This window comes from Elaeis guineensis, chromosome 7, assembly GCF_000442705.2.
Source record: "Elaeis guineensis isolate ETL-2024a chromosome 7, EG11, whole genome shotgun sequence".
Lineage (NCBI taxonomy): Eukaryota > Viridiplantae > Streptophyta > Magnoliopsida > Arecales > Arecaceae > Elaeis > Elaeis guineensis.
Window position 1 is genome coordinate 48,465,288 of NC_025999.2, and position 16,084 is coordinate 48,481,371.

Consider the following 16,084-nt stretch of genomic DNA (forward strand, 5'->3'; position numbering starts at 1 on the left):
TTTTGATGATTACAAAGCAGATTGAAGGGATACAAATAATTTTAAAATAAAAAAGTCCTTATGCTCTTCAAGGGTAAAATCGTAATTTCACTAAAATCCTGATTTGATAGTACCATTTGGTAGAACAAATGATTTGAAATCTATTGGTGAAAATTTCATTGTGTTTGGACTTATATTTTGAAGTTATGAAGGTTTGAAGTGCATGAGTCGACTCATGAGTCAACTCATGGCACTGTGAGCTGATTGGCACGCAAAAATTCTCCTTGGCACGCTAGTTTTCTGCTTGGCATGACCTGTGAGTCGACTCATGAGTGACCCACAAGGCATGAGTCGACTCATGAGTCGACCCCTGCTAATTTGAGCCAAGAATTTCCAGAAAAGCATTCTCTGGTTTTTGCAACAGAGGTCGACTCATGAGTCGACCCCTGAAGCATGAGTCGACTCATGAGTCGACCCCTGCGACGGGAAATGTCAGCAACGGCTATTTTTTTGCCCATTTTAATTGCCATTTATGCTTCCTAAAAATCCTCTAACGGCTCTTTATCTACCTAAATTGTTTTCTCTTGCTTCTAATGCTACAAAATGCTTTAAATGGTGAAAGAAATTGCAGATTAAATAGCGGATCAAACGTGAAATCAAAAAGACGAGAGCAGAGAAAGAAAAGAGAGAGAAGAATAGAAGAAAGGATCCAAAATTTGCAAGAAAAAGCCTGAGATCAACGAAAAATCCTAAAAGAAAAAGAGAGAGGATCCACAATATACCAGAGAGATTGTGAAAGAGAAAAGCAAGATCTTTCAAGGAGAGAATTCTTCACGCCTATTGTTTCAACCTTGATCTAGAGATCGTTCAAAGCTTTCAAGAGATCTTCAATCAACAATCAACCTCTTCTCAAGCATTCAAGCGTTCATCCACTTTGAGAAATTCGAAAAAGGGGTTCTTCATTTGAGTAAACCTTTTATTGTTATATTCGCTCATTTAAAGGAGCTGTTATTGTATTAATTTGTGCTCTAAATTTTCTAACTCTTTGTGAGTTTTTGTTCTTATTTTTGGAGGATTTCCAAAACAAGGAAAGGTTGATCCGAACCTGAAATCGGAGTATTTTGGGTTTACTTGTACCCAGAAAACAAGTGATCTAGCTTGGGATAGCTAGTGTCGGAGTTTCCGACGTTTTGTATTCGGGTTGAATACAAAGGATAGTGGATTGAAATTCCCAAGTAGGATCTTGGGGAGTGGATGTAGGTGCAAGGTTAGCACCGAACCACTATAAATCTTTGTATTTGTGGTGTGCTTTATCTCTTCACTTTATTTCTTTATTATATTCTTGCATTCCTGCTTTAGGTAATTAATATTGAATTAAAGTCTTTGTTTTGATCTTCATAAGTAATCTGTTGGGCTTAAAATTTTTAGAAACCCAATTCACCCCCCCTCTTGGGTTGCATAGCTGGGCAACAGGCAGGAATGCAAGAATATAATAAAGAAATAAAGTGAAGAGATAAAGCACACCACAAACACAAGGATTTATAGTGGTTCGGTACTAACCTTGCACCTATATCCACTCCCCAAGATCCTACTTGGGAATTTCAATCCACTATCCTTTGTATTCAACCCGAATACAAAACGTCGGAAACTCGACACTAGCTACCCAAGCTAGATCACTTGTTTCTCGGGTACAAGTAAACCAAAACACTCCGATTTAGGTTCGGATCAACCTTTCCTTGTTTTGGAAATCCTCCAAAAACAAGAACAAAAACTCACAAAGAGTTAGAAAATTTAGAGCACAAATTAATACAATAACAGCTCCTTTAAATGAGCGAATATAACAATAAAAGCTTTACTCAAATGAAGAACCCCTTTTTCGATTTTCTCAAAGTGGATGAACGCTTGAATGCTTGAGAAGAGGATTGTTGATTGAAGATCTCTTGAAAGCTTTGAACGATCTCTAGATCAAGGTTGAAACAATAGGCGTGAAGAATTCTCTCCTTGAAAGATCTTGCTTTTCTCTTTCACAATCTCTCTGGTATATTGTGGATCCTCTCTCTTTTTCTTTTTGGATTTTTCGTTGATCTCAGGCTTTTTCTTGCAAATTTTGGATCCTTTCTTCTATTCTTCTCTTCTTTTGATTTCACGTTTGATCCCTATTTAATCTGCAATTTCTTTCACCATTTAAAGCATTTTGTAGCATTAGAAGCAAGAGAAAACAATTTAGGTAGATAAGAGCCGTTAGAGAATTTTTAGGAAGCATAAATGGCAATTAAAACGGGCAAAAAAATAGCCGTTGCTGACATTTCCCGTCGCAGGGGTCGACTCATGAGTCGACTCATGCTTCAGGGGTCGACTCATGAGTCGACCTCTGTTGCAAAAACCAGAGAATGCGTTTCTGGAAATTCTTGGCTCAAATTAGCAGGGGTCGACTCATGAGTCGACTCATGCCTTGTGGGTCGACTCATGAGTCGACTCACAGGTCGTGCCAAGCCAGAAAACTAGCGTGCCAAGGAGAATTTTTGCGTGCCAATCAGCTCACAGTGCCATGAGTTGACTCATGAGTCGACTCATGCACTTCAAACCTTCATAACTTCAAAAATATAAGTCCAAACACAATGAAATTTTCACCAATAGATTTCAAATCATTTGTTCTACCAAATGGTACTATCAAATCAGGATTTTAGTGAAATTATGATTTTGCCCTTGAAGAGCATAAGGACTTTTTCATTTTAAATTATTTGTATCCCTTCAATCTGCTTTGTAATCATCAAAATCAATCTAGGAGCAACAATCTCCCCTTTTTGATGATGACAAAATATTTGAACAAAAATATTTATGTTAATGCATTAATTTCAAAAGAATCCATTATAGGTGTATATGCTTGAAAAGAGTATGATTCTTTTGGCATGTAATATAAATGCAAAAATAGTTTGTCCATTTTCTTAAAGATTTGAAAAGGGTATTAGATCATTTTGAGTTCAAGATATATCAGAGCAAGAGAATAAATTTTGCAATGTATCAGAGCAAGAAAAATAATTTTTTTTTTTTTTTTACAATGTTATCAGAAAAGATTTTACAATGTATCAGAGCAAGAAAATTTTATAATATATCAGAGAAAATTTCACACTGTATTAGAGCAAATGTCAGAGAAAATTTCACACTGTATCAGAGCAAATGTCAGAGAAAATTTCACACTGTATCAGAGCAAATGTCATAATATATCAGAGAAACTTTCACACTGTATCAGATTAAATTTATCATGTATCAGAGCAAGTTAAAAGAAATTGTAGGGTGTATCAGAGTAAAACAAATTTCTTAAGATGTATCAAGGTGAATAAAATTTCAAAAGATGTATCAGAGCAAGTTTGAATTTTGAAATATATCAGAGCATATAAAAAAAATACTTATTTGCATTGTACTTATGATTTTGCTTTTGATGGATGACTTTTTGTTTAAGTTCTGTCTGATACCAAATTTCGATACCAAATTTCTCAAAGTTTTGTTTAATCTTTCAATCCTTGTTTTTGTTTAATTTCTCCAATATTTATTTAATTTCTCCAATATTTGTTTTAATCTTCCAATCTTTGTTTTTGTTTAATTTCTCCCCTTTTTCTCATAATTTAGGATTTTGCTTTTTGTCTAATTTCAATTTTTGTTTTTGTTTAATTTCTCCCCCTTTTTGACATCATCAAACATAGTTAACTCTTCCTTTTCTTTTTCTGAAATATTCTTTATTTTCTTCCTCTTTAGAGTTTTTTTTCACAGATGTTTGCTCCCCCTTAATATAGCAATTATCAACAGCAAACAACAACAAGGAGAAGACAATATTTCAACAAGAAGAAAATATATAACCAAAATATGATCATTACAAAGAGGTAGAAATATAGGTAAAAGATGATTCCATTAATATCATAATTGTTTCAATACATATTCTTAAAATAAAATTCAACCAGCTAATTGTCAATACATGGCCCCAAGGTATAGATCCTAGAACAAGATACCAACTCCTAGGACCTAGTAAAGATCAAGATAAGTCAATGATCGGAGTCATCAGATATAGGGTGAGGAGATGATGGATCAGAAGTGCGTCCTCTACCCCGTCTGCCTCTGCCACGAGCAGGAGAGCGAGATGAACTGGGTGGCTGAGAACGCTGAGATGCTAGGGACTGAACAGAAGGTGAGTCTGATAGAATCAAGTACGTTCAGTGCTCTGAAACAGATTGAAGTAGAGCAGTGAACTGGGTGGTAGCATGCTCACTCGATCCTCGGATCTCTTTCCTCAGTAATTCATATCCACCTTCTAGTGCTCCTCTGAGCCTGCCAGCCTCTGCAGTGAGGTCTGTGACCTCAATAGTAGACTCCTGTGGCTGGGGATGGGCCAATGCAAGGACTTGCCCCTGCAAGTCAAGAACTCTGCCAGTCAGTCTCCAGACTGTGTCCTCAAGCTGCTGTATCCTGACGGACTGATCTGAAATCATCTGAAACACAGTGGAGATGTGGGGAGTAATGGTCTGATCAGAAGAGGTAGCTCCAGGTGCAAAAGAAGTACTACTCCACTGGCTAGACAGCAAAGAAGCCACACGCTGTGAAATATGCTCGATCTGATCGTCAGCCAGTCTGAACTCTGAATGAGGTGCTCTGCTCTCTGGCTGATACACTGGTGTGGGCATCCTAGTAAACTCAGAAGGGCCAGCCTCAGTATCAGGAATGAACTGGGTATCTGGTGAAGCTGCCCTGAAGTCATGTACAGGAGAAGATGGACCTTCTTCTTCTACTCTGCCTTCAGTTCTGTCTTCAGCTCTTTCCTCAACTCTCTCCTCAGTTCTTTCTTCAGAGCCCTTGATCCAACCACCAACAGTCTTTGTAATTCCCATTCGGTGCAGGCTGTGTTGGTTGAAAGTGTCCACATGTGAGAGCTTGGTAGCAGCCTCCCCCTCACAACTAACTCCAAACCTCCTAAATACTCTAGTAAGGGCCATACCATAAGGCAAGTGTGCCTTGGATCTGTTCAAAGTTTCTCTCATGGCCTCTATCATAAGTGCAGGGAGGTTTAGGGGGGTCTGAGTGATGATATGAAACATGACACAAACATCTCTGCCAGATAGTAGATCATGCCTACCACTCCTAGGAAAGAAGAGTTTTGTTACAATCTGATGCAGGACCCTCATCTCAATGGATAATAGCTTTGCTTCCAATTTGTTTAAATTTCCTGAAAAAGCTTCTCCTAAGATAATTCTGATCCCTTCTTCTTTAATTGGGAGTTCCATATATGAATATCCTTCACTAGGCAACTGAAGTATTTCTCCCAATATCCTAGAATCCAAGCATATGTCAATCCCCTTGACTGTTGAAGTCACTGACCCGTTTCCATAATGTAGGTTCTGGTAGAACTCTCTAACTAGATCAACATAGGTGACTTCCTTAAGAGAGCAATAAAGTTCCCATCCTTGATTTTTGATCTTACTTGCAAAAGTAAAGCCTTCTTTCTCAAAGAACCGAAAATCTATATTTTTCCCGGTTTCTACTTTTCTATCAGAAAGAGGATTTACACTGGGGCTTATGGAGGATTGAGAGAGACCTTGAGCAGGTACTGAAACTGGATCGGGAACACTGGAAGACTGAGCATGCCTTTTCTTTCGGACAATTTCCTCAGGCTCACGGATTGATTTCCTTCTTTGGGGAAGTTTCATCTTTGGAGCCATATCCAATAAAGTAGCAGACAAGAAGACTTGAATTGAGTGGAGGAGAGATCACAAGAGAGTAAAGAGGAATTTTAGTGGAGAAAAGAAGTGGATTTTGGAAGTTGGTGAAGTGCTAGGGCACGTTCAAACCGCGCCAAGCAAAGCGAGAAAGCACAGAAAATCCTTTTGAAGGAGGCGATTTTTGGTGGAGAGAGGAGGGAGAATTGCCTCAGAATTGATCCTTGGATTTGGAGCAAGAAGAGTTGGAGAAGACGGCTTTTGGAAGAAGAACGATGGGAAGATGAGTCGTCTCACAACAGTAACCCTTATAAAAACAATGAACCCGTTGAAAGTTGGTGGGATTTACAAGTTTGCCATTGAGTCGACTCATGGGGGTCGACTCATGAAGTTCAGAAATTCAGGAAAAATGCAAATAAATTCCAGAAAAAATTCAAAATTTTGGGAGAAGGAATTTTGCTCAATGATAAGTTTTTAGAGTGATAAATCTGAGCTTTTGGGACCAGGATAGATGTTGAAAATTGAGCTCTAAGAGTTTTTGACATCTATTCTTTGGAAATTGAGAAATTTCAGACAAATGGATCTAGAATTCCTAGATTTCTCCTAATTTCACAGAATCTATCCTCACTAAGGGCCTTTGTAAAGATATCGGCTAATTGATTTTCAGTGCAAACATATTCAAGAATTATATTTTTGTTTTGAACATGTTCTCTTATGAAATGATGTCTTATTTCAATATGTTTAGATCTTGAGTGTTGAATTGGATTTTTAGATAGATTTATGGCACTTGTATTATCACATCTTATTGGTGTTTCATTAAGTTTGATTCCAAAATCTTCGAGTTGTTGCTTAATCCACAAGATTTGAGCACAACAACTTCCGGCTGCAATGTATTCGGCCTCAGCCGTAGACAGTGCCACCGAATTTTGTTTCTTGCTAAACCATGAGATTAGGTTTACTCCAAGAAATTGGCAAGTTCCACTTGTGCTTTTTCTATCTAATTTACATCCAGCAAAATCAGCATCAGAATATCCTAACAAATTAATTTGTGAGTCCTTAGAGTACCATAACCCTATAGTTTGTGTACCATTTAAGTATCTAAGGATTCTTTTAACAGCATTCAAATGAGATTCCTTAGGATTAGATTGATATCTTGCACATAAGCAAACACTAAACATGATATCAGGCCTACTTGCAGTTAAATACAATAATGAGCCAATTATACCTCTGTAGTATTTTAAGTCTACGCTTTTACCTTCATCATCCTTGTCAAGCTTACTTGAGGGACTCATTGGTGTGCCAATTGGTTTGCAGTTCTCCATTCCAAATCTTTTGAGTAGTTCCTTGGTGTACTTGCTTTGGGTGATGGAGATTCCCTCTTTTGATTGTTTGATTTGGAGTCCGAGGAAGAAGGTGAGTTCTCCCATCATGCTCATCTCGAACTCTCCCTGCATAAGCTTAGCAAAGTCTTGACAAAGGGATTCATTAGTAGACCCAAAAATTATGTCATCAACATAAATTTGTATAATTAGCATATCATTTTGGTTTCTTTTAATAATAGGGTTGTATCTACATTGCCTCTTGAGAAACCATTATTTAGTAGAAATTTGCTTAGCCTTTCATACCATGCTCTAGGTGCTTGTTTTAGACCATATAAAGCTTTATTTAATCTAAAGACATGATTGGGAAAAGCATGATTTTCAAATCCAGGGGGTTGTTCTACATATACTTCTTCAGAGATATATCCATTTAAAAATGCACTTTTAACATCCATTTGAAATAGTTTGAATTTCATAAAGCAAGCATAAGCAAGTAGAAGTCTAATGGCTTCTAATCTAGCAACAGGTGCAAAGGTTTCATCAAAATCAATTCCTTCTTCTTGATTATATCCCTTAGCAACCAGTCTTGCTTTATTTCTAATTACATTTCCATGCTCATCTAATTTGTTTCTAAAGACCCATTTTGTGCCAATTATTGAATAATCTTTAGGTCTTGTTACTAAGGTCCAAACATTATTTCTTTAAATTGATTAAGTTCTTCTTGCATAGCATTAATCCAGTTATGATCATTTTCAGCTTCTTCAAAAGTTTTAGGTTCAAGTTGAGATACAAATGCACAATGATTAAGTACATCTCTAAGTGAAGAACGGGTTTTTACCCCATGCATAGGATCACCAATTATTAACTCCTTAGGGTGGTTGTGAACATACCTCCATTCCTTGGGTAGGTCATTTGTACCTTGAGGTTGTTCTTGAATTTCTTCACCTTTCTCATTTTGTTCGTCTTCTTGATCCTTGTCTTCTGGAGTTGCTGAATCTTTCAGAGTGATCTCCTTTATACCTTCTATTAGTGGATCTGCATCATCAACACCCTCATTCTTCCTTGAAGGAAGATCGTTAGATTCATCAAAGACAACATGTATGGACTCCTCAACTACTAAAGTTCTTTTGTTGAACACTCTAAATGTTTTACTAGTGGAGGAGTAACCTAGAAAGATTGCTTCATCTGATTTTGCATCAAATTTACCAAGTTTTTCTTTGCCATTATTTAATACAAAACATCGGCAACCAAAAATATGAAAATATGCAATATTTGGTTTTCTTCCTTTCCAAAGTTCATAGGGGGTTTTCTTTAAAAATTGTCTAATTAAAGCACGATTTAAAATGTAACATGCTGTGTTAATAGCTTCTGCCCAAAAATATCTTGGAAGGTTGCTTTCACAAAGCATGGTACGGGCCATTTCTTCTAAGGTTCTGTTTTTCCTTTCTACTACCCCATTCTGTTGGGGTGTCCTAGGAGCAGAGAAGTTATGGCCAATTCCATTTTCATCACAAAAATTTTCAAAGTCATGATTTTCAAATTCTGTTCCATGATCACTTCTAATATTTTGAATTGAAAACCCTTTTTCATTAGTGACTTTTGATGAAATTTAGTGAAAATTTGAAAAGTTTCATTTTTGTGAGCTAAAAAGAAAACCCAAGTAAAACGAGAGTAATCATCAATTATTACAAATCCATATCGTTTTCCTCCTAGACTAGTGGTTCTAGTTGGTCCAAATAAATCCATATGTAAGAGCTCTAAAGGTCTAGAAGTTAAAACAGTGTTTTTGGATTTAAATGATACTCTAGTTTGTTTACCTAATTGGCATGCATCACAAATTCTATCCTTTTCAAAATTCAGTTTTGGCAAACCGAGAACTAAATCCTTTTTAATTAATTTTGAGAGAGAATGCATGCTAATGTGTGCAAGTCTACGATGCCACAGCCAACTAGTCTCATTTATTTTAGCACTTAAGGAAACTAGGCATTGCATGTCTAATTTAGTTAAATCATTCAAGTCTACCATATAAACATTGTCATGCCTATGTCCTATAAATTTAATGCCATCGTTAATAGGACTCGTCACAATGCAAACAGATGATTCAAAACTTACTTTATATCCTTTATCACAGAATTGACTAATGCTAAGTAAGTTATGCTTTAAACCTTTAACTAATAAAACATTCTCAATGTATTTGGAGGGAGTGATACCAATGTTACCTATCCCGATGATCTTTCCTTTGCCATTATCTCCAAAGGTGACCATCCCTCCATCCTTAGCATCAAGCGTGATGAATTGTGATTCATCACCAGTCATGTGTCTCGAGCATCCGCTGTCAAGATACCATTTCCTGTTTCCTTCTTGGGATGCTAGACACACCTGCAAGCAAAGGTCACGTTTCTATCTTAGGTACCCAAGCTTTCTTGGGTCCTTTCAGATTAGTCAGAATGGTTCCTTTTGGAACCCATATTTTCTTTGTGTTTGCATATTTGTTAATAAGACATGTGTATGATTTATGTCCTATTCTTCCACATTTAAAATAAGTAATATTTGTAGACTTGTTACTTGAATAATTTACATAAATATCCTTCAGAAATTTTTGTTTCTTCAGGGGTTTATAACCAAGTCCAGCCTTATCATATATAGCTTTCTGATTTTCAAGGATCATATTTAGTTTGTTTGAACTTAAGGTGAACTTATCTACTATAGATTTCAGCTTGTTCATTTCATCCTTTAAGTTTTGATTTTCTTGAATCAAGGTGAATTTTTCAATTGAAAGATTTTCAGCTTGTTTCACTAAGGACTGATTTTCCAATTTCAGCTCTTTGTTTTTCTTCCCTAGTTTCTTTAATTCATCAATTGAATCATAGAATGCTTCATGCAATTCTTCAAAAGTAAATTCACTAGTGGATTCAGAAGTTACCTCATTTTCATGTGCCATCAGGCACAGGTTGGCTTGTTCTGTTGAGGTTTCCTCGTCGGAGCTTGAGTCATCACTCGCACTCCAGGTCGCCATCATTGCCTTCTTTCTGAACTTCTTTGGACCTTTCTTCAATTGTGGACATTCGGATCTGAAATGTCCTGGCTTCTTGCACTCGTAGCATATAGGGGGTTGATCTTTCTCCTTTTCTTTGCTTTGATCCCCTTTTGTGAATTTCTTTCTCATCCCCTGTTTCCTTTTTCTTATAAACTTCTTAAATTTCGGGTGATGAGAGCCATCTCTTCATCCTGATCTTCATCTTCAGAGTCATCCGTTTCATAATCAGGCGAAGTTGTGGATTTGAGGGCAATGGTTCTTTTCTTTTTGACTTCATCCTCTTGATGTTGCTTCATGCTAAGTTCATGAGTCATCAAGGATCCAAGAAGCTTTTCTAGAGGTAGAGTGTTCAAGTCCTTTGCTTCTTGGATGGCAGTCACCTTGGCTTCCCAAGTTCTTGGCAGTGACCTGAGAATCTTCCTTACAAGTTCACTGTTAGTATAAGATTTGCCAAGACTCTTTAAACCTATTGATTATATCAGTAAAACGAGTAAACATAGCAGTTATGGACTCATCATGCTCTATTTTGAACAATTCATATTTATGTACAAGCATGTTTATTTTAGACTCTTTTACTTGATTTGTTCCCTCATGGGTGACTTCTAACCTATTCCATATTTCTTTAGCAGATGCACAAGTAGAAATGCGATTAAATTCACTTGCATCTAGTGCACAATAAAGAACATTCATGGCTTTGGCATTTAATTGTGCCAATTTCTTGTCAACCTCATCCCATTCTTTCTCGGGTTTGGTTGACTCCTCACCATCTATAATCTTGGTGGGTGTGTGAGGACCATTCACTATGATACTCCACATATCATAGTCGAGTGCTTGTATGAAAATCTTCATCCGAGCTTTCCAATAGGTGTAATTAGACCCATTGAAAAGTGGAGGTCGGTTTGTTGATTGCCCCTCGGCTAGAGAAGTTCCAACATGGGTTGCCATAGATCTTTGGCTCTTTGATTGTTAGATCAAAGAAGGGCTAGAGCACCGGCTCTGATACCACTTGTTGTCCAGCTATGCAACCCAAGAGGGGGGGTGAATTGGGTTTCTAAAAATTTTAAGCCCAACAGATTACTTATGAAGAACAAAACAAAGACTTTAATTCAATATTAATTCCCTAAGCAGGAATGCAAGAATATAATAAAGAAATAAAGTGAAGAGATAAAGCACACCACAAACACAAGGATTTATAGTGGTTCGGTGCTAACCTTGCACCTACATCCACTCCCCAAGATCCTACTTGGGAATTTCAATCCACTATCCTTTGTATTCAACCCGAATACAAAACGTCGGAAACTCCGACACTAGCTATCCCAAGCTAGATCACTTGTTTCCGGGTACAAGTAAACCCAAAACACTCCGATTTCAGGTTCGGATCAACCTTTCCTTGTTTTGGAAATCCTCCAAAAACAAGAACAAAAACTCACAAAGAGTTAGAAAATTTAGAGCACAAATTAATACAATAACAGCTCCTTTAAATGAGCGAATATAACAATAAAAGCTTTACTCAAATGAAGAACCCCTTTTTCGGATTTTCTCAAAGTGGATGAACGCTTGAATGCTTGAGAAGAGATTGATTGTTGATTGAAGATCTCTTGAAAGCTTTGAACGATCTCTAGATCAAGGTTGAAACAATAGGCGTGAAGAATTCTCTCCTTGAAAGATCTTGCTTTTCTCTTTCACAATCTCTCTGGTATATTGTGGATCCTCTCTCTTTTTCTTTTTGGATTTTTCGTTGATCTCAGACTTTTTCTTGCAAATTTCGGATCCTTTCTTCTATACTTCTCTTCTTTTGATTTCACGTTTGATCCGCTATTTAATCTGCAATTTCTTTCACCATTTAAAGCATTTTGTAGCATTAGAAGCAAGAGAAAACAATTTAGGTAGATAAAGAGCCGTTAGAGGATTTTTAGGAAGCATAAATGGCAATTAAAACGGGCAAAAAAATAGCCGTTGCTGATATTTCCCGTCGCAGGGATCGACTCATGAGTCGACTCATGCTTCAGGGGTCGACTCATGAGTCGACCTCTGTTGCAAAAATCAGAGAATGCGTTTCTGGAAATTCTTGGCTCAAATTAGCAGGGGTCGACTCATGAGTCGACTCATGCCTTGTGGGTCGACTCATGAGTCGACTCACAGGTCGTGCCAAGCCAGAAAACTAGCGTGCCAAGGAGAATTTTTGCGTGCCAATCAGCTCACAGTGCCATGAGTTGACTCATGAGTCGACTCATGCACTTCAAACCTTCATAACTTCAAAAATATAAGTCCAAACACAATGAAATTTTCACCAATAGATTTCAAATCATTTGTTCTACCAAATGGTACTATCAAATCAGGATTTTAATGAAATTATGATTTTGCCCTTGAAGAGCGTAAGGATTTTTCATTTTACAATTATTTGTATCCCTTCAATCTGCTTTGTAATCATCAAAATCAATCTAGGAGCAACAGCACCAAATCTCCCTTGTATTATATTCTTTCAGGGGATGGTACCTTTGTCAGCTTAAACCCCTTCCCCCCCCCCCCCCCCCATGGTTTCCATCCTGACTGTCATGTAAGTTCTCCCGTCATTTTCTTTCACCCTTAAACATAATGAAGCCACTTTCCTACATTAGGGCCAACTAGGACATTCATTTGCCAGTTTTTGTATCAAGAGCTTGTCACGTGAACTCACGTTCATGCCGGTTGTTTTAAATCCTGTTTTTTCTTGCACCATCCCTGGCTTTATCAGACAAGCTGGCCCCAAGTATCTTTTCTTTTTCTTTGATTGAAGTGAGGCCTGAAGGCATAGATTAAGTAAAACCAAATAGCCATGCAAGTCTTCCTGAATGATGAGTTGAAGGGTCATTGTTAGCTGCTCAAATTCATGCCATGGAGTGGACCGAGAAGATGAAAGAAACCATTGTTTGTTTAGGGAACTGAACTGAAAGTTTAGTGATTGCTAGAGACTTTCTGACTGTTGATGAACTTATGAAGGTAGCATCAGCCTCCTGCAACAAACCAGTGTTTACAAATGACTACTCTTTGAAGTTGGATAGCAGCGTTTCTTGCATAGACAACATAAACCTCTTTGATTTTGCTTCCTGCAGTTGATTAATTTGGTTTTATCGGCATCCTTTTTATTTGTTTTTGTCGTAGATCATATAGTTAAAGTGCTGCATGCCTTTCAGGTGTTTGGTTGTCTGACAAAACCGCTCATAGGCATCCTGCTACCTCATCGTGCACGAGAAAATAACCGGCCAGACAATGACTCCACAAATGATGATGTCACCCTCCCCTTGCTCTCGCTTGAAGGTTCTGCTTCCACTGCTATTCTCCAAGCCAAGGACAGGTTATCACTGCTGCTTGAAAGGCCTGTCCACACCATACATGCCTACTGGAGGAGATTTGATGACACGTATATGAGGCCAGTTTTCGGTGGACCGATTTAACCTATGGACGAGATAAAATTGTAAATCCCTTAGTTCTAGTCTGGACTCCCATACCGGACAATATGGCACTTCTGGGCTACATCAAGACCGGAATTAGTGGGACAGGTTTGCAGCATTTTGAGCAGGTGTTTACTTTATACGCATGTCTTTAGACCATGGCTGACAGGTTATGATACCTATGAACCTGTTGCATTCTGCAATCAACTGCAACATGGGATGTCTCTCTTGTTTAGAAGTTGATTTATCAAGTAGAAAGCGCTATATTGCAAATTATGATTTTCATGTGAATGTGCTTTTTGACAAGCTGGAAGGTCTGATAATTTATTGTTCACAGCAAGGATCCCATGGCTTTATCCGGTGAGCTTCTTCAGCATAATCTTGGGCATAAATGGGTATTCGTTTGTTTGGTTTTTCCTTTTCTGTGATTCAGAAAATGGTCGGATATGAACATGAGCCACAAAATATTAACAGGTCTCGCCGAGCATATTAGATTCTTGATTTACATCAGGGAGAGCAATGCCTTCTGTTACGTGATGCAAATCGGCAATGGATGCGGCAGGCTTATCTTGAGATCTTTTATTTACTTTTGGTCCTCACTATCTTAATAATAAAGTCTAGATATCTGAAACCAGAAGAACTCCGAGGCCAGCAGAGGGCTGTGAGAAATGAATAGTTCAAGCACTGCAACCGAACTCCATTTTGTCTTTACATGAGAACATGGTTTGTTAATTACGGCCACTGTGACATTGCAGTAGCTGTTCTAGTGGTGTTGGAGATAAACTGTTCTACTTTCAGAAGGCATTTTTACAGTGGTTATCATTTTGGCCGCTGCTCCACTATAATTGTCATCATGCAACAGAAAATGAGAGACCGTTATTTGAGAATTTCATGCCACTCCTCTTGAAATATTGAACTAAAAATTTTATTTTTGTTCAAAAAGCAAATATCTATATGGGGAAACGAGGTATGATGAAATAACTTATTTTACTTTGTTTCTATTATTAGTGCTAACGAACATTATAGTAGCTATAATAATTCTATTCCATCCGAATTAGGCAGATAATGGCCACCATTTCCATTATGATGGTAAACAACTATTTTGGTGAGGGTTTGCATTTGGGGATGTATTATTGATGGCTTGAGAAATATTTTTTCCATCCTGTAGATAATCCAACTTTGGTTTTTAACATTTTAACCTTGTTATAGGCTTCACCTTGTCGAGTTTCTACTACCACTCTACTAACATTTTTGTCAAGAGTTTCAGGTCTTCAGGCCTTGGTAAAAGGACTTATGACCACATACTTCAAATTTTGCCTGTGTCTGGTGTTGACTGTGTCTGGTGTTGAAATCCTTACAAGCAATAACAAAAGTCAGTCATGGTATTTGGAACTCCAAGGCCTGGAAAAAGAAGTGTTTCTAACTCGTGAATTGCTTCATCAGGTACACGATGCTCAGTTGAATGAGTTCCAACTCAAAAACATTCTTTCAACAACAACACCAAAATTAGAGAAATTTATGATCCAAAACAAACAAAAGTAGAAGGGTGGAGATGAAGGCTTCCCTCGTGCACCTGATGAAGAGATGAACTAATGAGCACCAGCACCTGGTCATGCAAAAATTTAGTGATATCGAGGTTTTCTAGGCTGTCCTATGTAAAACCCCTTGTGTCAACCCTTCAACTAGTCTCGGCAGCTGATGTGCTGATTCTACTTCAAAATTGACATGAGGATTTTTACGTGGGACTCCCTTGGAATAAAAGTATTGCGGGTCATCTTGTTAACTTAGAAACTGGTTGCTGCGCCCGCCACCGCCGAGACGAGTTTAAGAACTAAAGAATGATTTTACATATGAACGCTATACGGCACATGTATCACTTCAAGTTTCTATTCTAACCTGCAATGTGGGAGCTAGTCCGGTGATTCGAATTGGATAGAAAGAATTTTTGAATCAAAATTTTAATGATCTCTTGACCGATAATCATAATAGGATTTATGTGACTATGAACTTTTTTACAAAATATCATCTATTGATATTATTGTAGTGTAGAATAGAAGGCATCGTTAATCTTGTGAGCTAAGAGAGATTTTGGTTTATACAAGAAGAAATCATTCTTTTCAAATGAGATATTTTCTAAGAACAAAATCATGAAATCAGTAAGTTAAAATGGACAATATGTCATATACCAAGTCATGAATTTTTGATCACAACAATAATATGTCAGGTAAATAATCATCCTTACAAACTATGAAATTTTTCTATCCATACACTAATCTGTAGTAAAAAATAAGAAAACTGATATCTCGTCTATATACAAATTTTTTATTTGACTGAGGATTAGGTTATCACGTTAGAAAAAAAAAAAAAATACTAGCCCTACGTATCTTTCTCATGTGAGATTTTTAGAAAGGTAAATTATATTTATGTATCGAATCACGAGCCCTTGACCAGCGATAGATACGATCCTAGCTGCACCCAAGCGTCCAATTTACTCTATCTCTGCTCTGTGGTATTTATTCTGAGCATGCTCTCTGTTCCAAATTGTAGTTAGAATTCCAAAGAGGGATCGATGTACCATGCATCTAATGACAAGAAAAGGCATCAGAAATATAAAAG